At 37.5% G+C, this 9685-nt stretch overlaps 1 long non-coding RNA gene across 3 annotated transcripts in view; it reads left to right on the top strand.

Annotated features, from left to right (window-relative positions):
* Positions 1–9017, top strand: part of LOC121664643 — an 11855-nt gene extending 2838 nt beyond the window's left edge. Inside the window, exons 2-5 of one of the 3 annotated variants that reach the window (XR_006016066.1) lie at positions 5767–5826; positions 6409–6500; positions 7552–7878; positions 8003–9017. This is a non-coding gene — a long non-coding RNA (uncharacterized LOC121664643). Of the gene's footprint in view, positions 1–5766; positions 5827–6408; positions 6501–7551 lie in introns of all 3 variants that reach the window. The other 2 variants (XR_006016065.1, XR_006016064.1) reach the window with 2 other exon arrangements.
* The last annotated feature ends 668 nt before the right edge of the window (positions 9018–9685 follow it).

The raw sequence follows: 9685 nt of genomic DNA, 5'->3' as shown, positions 1-9685 counted from the left end.
GACAGCCGAGAAGGCTGGCACTGGGTTTGTGTTTGCTGTTACTGCCAGAGTTGTTGTTGTTTTGTTTGACTGGTTATATACATATATATATAGTAAAGAACTGTTATTCCTATTTCCCACATCTTCGCCTAAAGGCTCTTGATTTCAAAATATAATAACTTGGAGGGAAAAGGGGTTATATCTGCCACTTCAAGGGGGGCCTCTGCCTTCCTTAGCAGACACCTGTCTTTCAAAACCGAGACAGAAGGAATTTTTTAATATAAAAAATATAAAATCTATCCACGGTTATTAATATAAAGAGAAACCTGTAGAATCACTGCACATAAAAGAAAAAAGGCACACAAAACAAACATACCAAAAAAAAAGTAAACAAGAGACAACCCCTCACATAACTTAGAATTTCTGAAATTCTACAGATATTTCATTAATATAAATGAATTTATACATTAATATAAAATAATAAAAATTAATAATTTTTTAAAAAATGCAGTTGTGTCAGAAGAGTACATATTTTACCTTTGTTGTGATTTAAGGCCAGCTGGCAACTAAGCCACTAGCACATTTTCCTCCTCCTTCCCCAAGGGATTGATGAGGAGAATCAAAGAAGAAACTTTTAAGTTAACAGTTTAATAATTGAAACAAAGTGAAATCATTGTCATTTATACAACCCAAAGAAAAAACAGAGATGCACAATAAAATTGCTTACCACCTGCTGACCAAGGCCAATTCCCATCCTTGAATCCTGATCAAAGTTCTCCCCATTCTGTGTAAATAAGTAACTATTATTAAAAGTATTATTTAATAAATAAATAATAATCTGGTTAACTCCCCCAGTTTATATGCTGGGCATGACATTCTCTAGTGTGGAATATCTCTCTGGCCTATTCAGGTCACCTGTTCCAGCCTTTCCCGCTCCCAGCATTTTTTGTGTACTTTCTCATGGCAAAGCAGGAGAGACTGAAAAAGTCCTTGACTTATGTAGTGGTTTGGTCCAAAATATTCATTACTGTTTACCTTCTGTGAGATAAGAATTAGGAGAAAAGCAAAGCAGGCACAAAACTTGAAAGAATATAAAGAAGTTTATTAATAGACCTAAAAGAAGGGGCGGGGGGGGAATCATACCACACCTCCAGAACACTTCTCCTCCCCCCACCTTTCTCCCTTCTCCCACTGACAGTGTAAAAAGACAACCCTTGAGATGTTCAGTCAGTTTACCACTTCCATAATAGCCTTGTTCAGTTCATTTAGGAAGAGGAGTCTCTCTTGCTCATACTACGGAGACATTATAACAATGAGAAAGGCGCTGGGGTTGGTTCTCTGCTCGCATCATGTGGGAGTCCCCCTCCCATGACTTGCAGCTTTTCCCACAACTGCTTTTGAGGGTCCAATCTTGAGCTACTGGGGTATATTTTTAAGGTTGAGCCGTTCAGAAATAAAAGTTCTCTTCACCCATCTCCGGGAGCATTTTCATCTCTGAGAATAGAGGCCCTCCCCCTTCCCTGGGAGAAAAAGGGTCCTCATCATCTTCATCTTTAGGACTATCTCTGGGAGCATCTCAAGGAACTGAGGTCTTCTTCCAATTTGGAGCAAGAGTCCTCATCGCTTCCATTTCTCCCTGTTCAAACTTCTCATCAAATTACAGCTCCTTCAGCATTTGCTTATTTTAGCATAGGTGCTTTAGCTCACAAGTAAAGTCTGAACGCTCCACCCCCCATGCTTTCATGAAATTACAACAGGTACTCTGATATATCATAGTCTATCACCACCATAGCTTTACAACAGAATTTCAGCTTTAAGCATCTCCTCCTTCTCCTCCCTCAGGTTTTTCAGCTCTTCACAGCACTAAAAGGGTTAATCTCATCCAGGCCTTGCAGCTGGAATTTTGCTTATCGCTGTTGGTCGCATGATCTTTGCCGGGCAGCGGGGCAGCTTCAGCTGAATTCCTTGGCTGCACTGCAGAGGGGGAAGCCGGGCTGCTCCGTCTGCACATTACAGTGCTGTGGGGGGCCGCAGGTGGAACAGGGCCGCACAGCTCCAGGATGGCTGTGCCCCAGCCCAGCCCAGCCCGGCCTGAGCAGGGCCTGGCCTGGGCCCGCCGGGCCCTGTACAAGCCCTGCAGTTACCTGTCCCAGCACCGGAAACAAGACAGAGGTCCCCCGGGCTTTGTCCATTCTTAAATGTGGACCACAGAGGCAGTGAAAATTTTAAGTGGCTTAAAAAATTGTCCATATTCAAACTAGCCAGCTGATAGGTTCTGTCAAGTCACAGAGGAAGCTGTAAGCACTTCTTTGCAAGAACATCACTTCCAGGATTGCTAACCCATGACAACTTAGAATAAACGCTACTTAGGCACAACTGAGACATCAGTGTGTTATCAACACTATGCTCATACCCAATGCAAAACCAGCATTGGATCAGGTACTGAGAAGAAATTAACTCTATCCCAGTTGAAACCAGGGCAACTTTAATCCATTACTTGTATAACTTAGCCTACTACAAATCCCAGATGTTGTGCATCAAAACTGGTGCTTTCTTCCCCCTTTTATTTTTTTAGGTGAAACAGAGTGCACCATTTAAATTAAAAGCTAACAGGAATAACAGTTTATTCTTAGTGTGGTTTAACACTGTCATGCTGATAGCAAGATATCTGACAGTGACTTTGACCACCAGATTCTCAGCCTTTGTTAACCTCCCAGTTTCCAATGATTCAAACAGGATTAAGAGTTATCTCAAACAGAAAGGAAGAAAATGGTAATCTTTCTCTCACATTATTTCAATATCAGATATGCAAACTGACTGACACAAGTTTCTAACGAAATGGTTAAAATGAGAGGGAAACACACATCCAGAAAGTACCTGTTTACACCCATAAGCATCAAAACATTGTTGTATCCTCTTTCTGAAAAGTTACAGAACTGTATTTTTCTTCTTTTCAAAGGATGTTAAAATATTGTGTTCTTTAATTTGTGTATCTTGTAGATACATTTCTTCTGCTTTCCCAGAGTATTTAGGAAGTTGCAGAATCATTTGAAAAGGTAAAGGTTTGTCTCCTTTCTAAAGATGCATTATTTTAGAAACCAGTTATGACACTTTCTCTTCCTTTGATCTGATGAGGTTAATTTGGATGTAGTTCAAGCATGTCTGAGCATCTGTCTTTCAATTCATCTTGTTTTGGATGCAAATTGGACACTTAAGAAGGTTTTGCTTTTGACTCAGTTTATCTGAGAGCAAACATTGGATCCTCAGATCTTTGTAAATGTATTTGTGAACCATACTAATGTTTAATTAAATATTTTTATTAGTATCTTTACCCTGATCTGAACCATTTACATTCTGTTTTACCTAAATATTTCACCTGCACAATTAGCAAATGTCAGTAAACTGAAAATCATTAAGTAGTTAAGGACTTCCTGGACTCTCAGTCTTAGTCTTAAGTAATTGATGACATAGTCTCTAGTTTTAGTTAGATGAAATTAAAGAAATCCACTTTCTATGGCTAAATTCTGCCAATCAGTTACAGTATTGGCACTGGGATTAGTGCTTGGACTCAACCTTTAATACCAGCTTTTAACAAAATGCTACCTGAAGTGTCCACCTATCCACAAATCATCTGGCTCCTACAGGTAACCCTCAGCTAGGATTCCTGCATTTTATGTGACAATCTGAGTTAACTGCTGTTAGGACTTGATTTTTAATTGCTATGCATTTATTTATGTTCTCTGCAAAACCCTTGCAAGTTAAGATAAAAATAGCACTGCCTTAAGGATTGTTAACATGAAGGTCATAGTAAGCCTGTTTTCTGGAGGGGAAGACTGAAGATTTTTTTTCTTTGTCTCTGTTCAACAGTAGATAACAGTACTGCAAAACTTAGAGTCACTGCAGTAAGATCTCTCTTATGGGTCAGGGTAGGGTGCTGCTGGTCAGGTCAGGCTCCATGGTGGGTGTTTTGCATGGGAATCACTTGCCTCTCTCTAGTACACTTTTGTAATTAGTATTGTTGCTCTTACTGTTCATTTTCTTACCTTATTGCTGTTTCCAGTAAATTGTTCATATCTCAACCCATGATCCTCACCTTTCAGGCCTCCAGTTCTCACTCAACTTGCCGCAAAGGGGAGGGAGAGGGAAGAAGGAGTGTGTGAGTGAGTGGTGCTTGGTTTGGAGGATTTTGGTGGAAGCAATAAATTCAGAATACCATTTTAAACCACAGTGGGCTCTTACAGAGAAGTCAGCACAACTGTGAAGCAAAAGAGAAAACTGATAGCATACAGCTAAATAAAGACTAATGTTTAAGGCAGATGTTTACTCAAGAAGCACCTATCAGCCTTTCCCTGAATGGTGACCACTAATTGAATTAATAATAAATGGGACACTTTAATCCATTTCAGCTACTAGGACCTGGTAAGAAAGGACATTTTTTTCTGTCTTAAACAATACACACAGAAAACATTTCCTTCATATCATTTAAAGCTTTAAAAAAGAATCACCCAGTTCAACACATGCAACTAAGCAAGTTACCTGGGCTTCACAGGGATGACTGATGCAACAACAGAATTAATAGATAAACAATACAAAACCAACTGTGGTTATGTAAATGTAAAATGGGAATTTGTACATGCCTTGAATCAGCTTTGATTTAGTTATCCCAATTGATTACTTGCTGAATCCTATTAGGAGAGGCATATAAATGAGAAGTGAAATTTGGCAATTTATTCAAAGTCTGCTGGAAACTAAAGTGAATGAATATACAAAACATAGGAACTCACTAAGCATTTTAGCCTCAGTCACATGCTGAAAACCAGGTCTAAGTTTGTCCCACCTTAAATTTTTCTGTACCACCAAAGTGCTTGTAATTGCTACTGAGTTGCATATTTTATTGTATTGAAAAACATTTCTACTTTAATTCAAATTGCCTTATGTGGTTTTCTTTCTAGAAATACAGGGACAAGACTGAAAGAAGCAGTGTCAGTGTTTCAAATGGAACATATTTCTCTTTATACTCTTCACAGAATATAAGGTCCAAACTCTACACCCTCATGAGGATCCTCTCCCAGTGCCACAACTTTTAGTCAGCTACACTTTGCTCTTCGACTTCCGACTTAGGCTGACTTTTCTGTAGTACACTGGGTGGGGGGCATAAACATCTCAAAGGTATGTGAAGCCCCATTTCCTTCCAAAATAGTTTAAAAGGTGCAGCTGAGGTGTCAACATGACATGCAAGTCTTGAATGGCAGCAGCAGTGTGACATTATGATGAGGCACGAGCAGGTCCATAAAAAGTGTGCTGTCCTAAAATGCTGACAAGAGGTCTGAACAGAGCTTTACTCTCAGCAAAGCAGATTCACAACAGTTAATGCAGTGAAAAGAATACACATCTCAGCCATTCAGAATATTACTGAGGTATGTTTTTTCAGCCCCTCCTTCTTTAAAGCTCATCTCAGAATACTTAGACCTTCATTTTACTTCTACTGCAAACTGGATCATTTGAGCCAATTTTATTTGCACATCTGTGTAAAGGACAATAAAGTTTTTCTCAGTCATCGTATGTCAAATAGGATGAGGGTAAACACTCATAATTGGACAAATTTGTATGAATAACCTGACCTGTATTTTCTGCAACGTGGAAGCTGCAAGTCAGCTGTGTGCCAGTGACAGACTAAGGGACATAAATGCAGCACACACAGAACAAATTAATCCTGTTCAAAATTTTATTAAAGTTCTAAGGAAAAGCAAAAATCATAAATTGAAAAGCAGTTTTTTCTTATTTCAGATGCTTGTGCCTAGTGTAACTAATCAGTGTGTGAATCATCACATACAGATGAACTGTGAGGTGAGAAATTAATGTTACTTCATTTAATCCAAATAATGGAATATTACATTGTGGAACTCTGAAATAATTGTGGATGTGAAGAAAGGAGACAATAACTTAGTTTTCAAATTATGGCCATCAGTGAAACTTATGTTACATGGAATGAAAGAAATGCTGTGTGAAAGAAAGTATTAAGCTTTAGAACCTCATATATTAAAGTCTCTCTGCTGCAACATAAAAGATATGGTATTAAGTAAGCCCCATATAGTGTAATTGAATGTGTTCAAAGAAAAGGTAAAAATACTGATAAAAATACTGAAGTGGGAATAAAGACAGAATGTAAAAACTTTCTGTAAAATTGGATTGTATGAAAGAATTTTAACTTTAAAAGAGGAGAAAAATGACAAAAATTAATTGTAAAATAGAGATATGTATTAAAAATCACACTAAAGCACTCCTGGAAAGAATACATGACAATCAATAATTACACATTCTATTCACTCAAGGACGGGAGAAATTCAATTAATGTTTAGTCTTATTAAGAAGGTTTAAAATCAGGTTTTGTTTCTTTTTGTATTAAAGAGTTTTCATGTAATTCTACAGGAGAAGATTTAATAAATACTCTCTGCATGGATATTAGAGGATTTTACTGGTTGCTAAGCTACTGCAAAACCTTTTTTTAAATTATTCTGTGGGTAAGTATTTGTTGGAATAATGTGCAATGCAATATTACATTTGCTATGAATGCACAGACATGGAAAGTATTTATGAAGTCTGTGCAAGACTGTCCAAATTTTTGAGTCCAAGAACATTAATTTGTTCAGGCTACACATGGGAGAAGAGTTCCAGCAGATCATACTTCTCAAGAGTGAAGCAGATGCTGGCCTTAAGCAAATTAATGTAATAGATAAACACTCAGAATTGATTTTCATCTTGTAAGTCTGTTTTCAAGTCTTTTTTTCAATCTGTGGCAAACAGGGTGGGGAAATGACCTAGTGGAATGGTGTACAACTGATAGTAAAAGTGAGCTATCACCCTTTAATCAGCTCTCTACACAGGTAACAACACTGATGTTAAGGCCCATTGCAGTTAAATTGTGAAAAGTAACAAGTGCTTTAGACAAAAATATTAACAAAAAGAACCTCAACATCCAACAAATCAAAACCCGCAGTTAGTGCTTCTGCTATCCGGCAGGTTTATAGTTTCTTCAAATGAATAAGCAAAGACAGGTCAATTATTTAAGTACATTTCTTATACTTCCAGTGAAAACTAGGAGACCGTTTTCAGGAAGTCCTTTTCTCATCAACAGCCTGAATTTTATTATATTTTTAAAATTTTGATTCCTCATTATCAAAGTATCTGGCGCTTCTTAAAATCCATACATCCCCAGAATACTCATATGAGACAGGATACTGTGGTCATCACTCCTTGTAGCACAAAAAAAGTGCTTATCAAGTTAGTTGGGACTAGGTTTGGATCCCTGGTATTCGTTCACCTTTTTTTTTATAGGAATAGAAGCCAGATATAAAAGGAAATGTTTCCTGTTAAACTTTTTTAATTTCCTTTTTTGCTTTTTTCCCCCTCCCTCCTCTCCTGCCCCCATCTTGCCTCACCCAGCCCCTCCGCAGTTATCCATAGACAGTTTTAAAAACAGCTGGATGCATATAAATTTATTGACATATATTAGGGAACTGCGCAGTCCTCTGCACTTTTCTGCTGCTGGACTAAGGTTACCTTATCCTGCAGATCAGACATTTGCTGCAGGATGTGACCTGGTAGCATCACAATCAAGGTACAGCATGTGGCTCTCTGCTGGAAACATATCTAGAGAGAGAGACCAGGTGCCCAGTTTCTCCAACAGCCCTGCTTCAATGTGACTGTAAGAAGGAAGGTAATGCCATCCCATTCTCATCCTTGTTCACATGTAGGTATGCATGAGTGGGCAGCTCTGATTTCCAACAAGGAATGAAACTTTAAGCTGTGTTCTGATCTCAGGGATGTAAGGAGACACTTCTAAACCTGTCAAAACTTTGTGATTTACTTCAAGTTATTCTACATTTTCATGAACAAGAAGTAAGACATTTCTTTTGTTGTTGCTGTTCTGAATGTATATGATGCAATTTCCCATTTCTTGTTTTGTAGCACAAGTTCTGAAAACACTCTTTTCTTATGAAACATATTTTATTGCCCTTATAAGTTTATAGCTGCTCAGTGCTGCTTTTTACAAGAACAGAAGATGTCTGAGACCAAGAAAAACAAAATGGAATTTCTGGAAGAAAAATTTACATCCACAGCTTTTTCAAACTTTGAGTCCCAAGTGTCTGCACCTTCCTAAACTTTCTAAAGGTTTATTTGGTTTAATTATATACATTTATTTTCTGTACTTTCTAAATCACTGTTGCTTTTGAATCTTATATTATGTCTGTTCAGGATAAGCTGAAGCATCCCTTTTCTGTGCTCAGTGAACAATGTGTTTTACAGCATTAGTAAATTAAAGTTACCGATTCCTTCAAATCAAAGTTGCATAAATGTTTGAATTCACAATGCCTTACTACATTATAAAGCTTTTCAGATTAGACCATAAGTAAGTGTAAATTCTTAAGACTGTTCTTGCCCAAACCTGTTGGTACTGCATGATTACATTCAGACTTAGGGTAGGTAATTGTGTCTGTGAGTCTGCTCTAATTTCTAGTAAATTTATACACAACAACAAAGGCAACCTTTCCCGTCATACCAGGTGCAGAGGGATACATTAAGACTAACAAAGCAGGAAGGGGTCTCGAATTGAAGCAGTTTTTAAAATGACAGCTTAATGAAAGCAGTGTGAAAATACTATCAGTTGGATGGAAAACATCTGTCCTCAACTATTCCTGAATGATGGAATGTTATGAGATACTTAAAGAATTTTTTACCAGTCTATGTCTCTATCAACCATAGTTCAGGCATGACTTGCCCCCTTTAATATCACAGCAGTGACACTCCACAAAACCTTTCAAATGATGTGTAGATCCTGTAGTGGTCCTTCTGCACTAAAGGAATCCTTCAGAAATGTTGCATGCCATGATTCATGGATGCATCATTAAGTTAAAACTTACATTTTTGTTCTAAATAAAAATCTGAGAGTGTAAAATAGCTAATGAGACTTATGATATGCTATTCAGACAATATGAAAATGAGAACCTTAATAAATGGCATTATATAAATTTACTACATTACCTGTCATTTTATCTGAATCCATAAACACTAGCTATAAACTGTGATGAAAGTCATCCTTACAGATTTCCTCAATTTGCTGATGTTTATTTAATGGTTTCAAGCAATATTGCTAATTGATCATTTTCCATTTCTGCCCAGTATTTTATATTCCACCTAGCATTTTCAGAACAGTATGACACATCCAAATTGTGCCTTCATTGTAACACAAAACCATCCTTGATTGACAGCAGCAGCAAGTTTGTCACAAATTCACGTTCGTTTTTCACAGTGTGATATACTGACATGTCTTACTGGCAACATACAAAAATCATTTACAATTCTAGCTGAGCCATTCATGCTGCTGCGGTCAAGGGTATGCCATTACTTTAAGTTTAAAATCCACTGATATAACTCAATAGTGCAAATTTGCTTCAGGCAGGTGGCACAGAGGTTCTCAGATTTTTTTTTTTTCTCCAGAATAGGAAACTAATTGGTCATTTGTTTTATGTTCCAAAACGGAAAGAAAAAACTCAAGGAAGAAATTTGCAACAATTTGAAAGTAGCTCTGATAAGTACCCTTAAAAATGTACCTGGGCAGGTGATCAGCCCATGATTTATGGACAAAACACTGGGGACAGGGTACCAATTAAATGAGAACAGCCACTGGAGTCATTTTTCTGCAAAA

This window comes from Corvus kubaryi, unplaced genomic scaffold, assembly GCF_017639235.1.
Source record: "Corvus kubaryi isolate FWS band 111438036 unplaced genomic scaffold, C.kubaryi_AGA036_p1.0 37302, whole genome shotgun sequence".
Classification (NCBI taxonomy): domain Eukaryota; kingdom Metazoa; phylum Chordata; class Aves; order Passeriformes; family Corvidae; genus Corvus; species Corvus kubaryi.
This window is presented reverse-complemented; position numbering and strand designations above follow the sequence as displayed.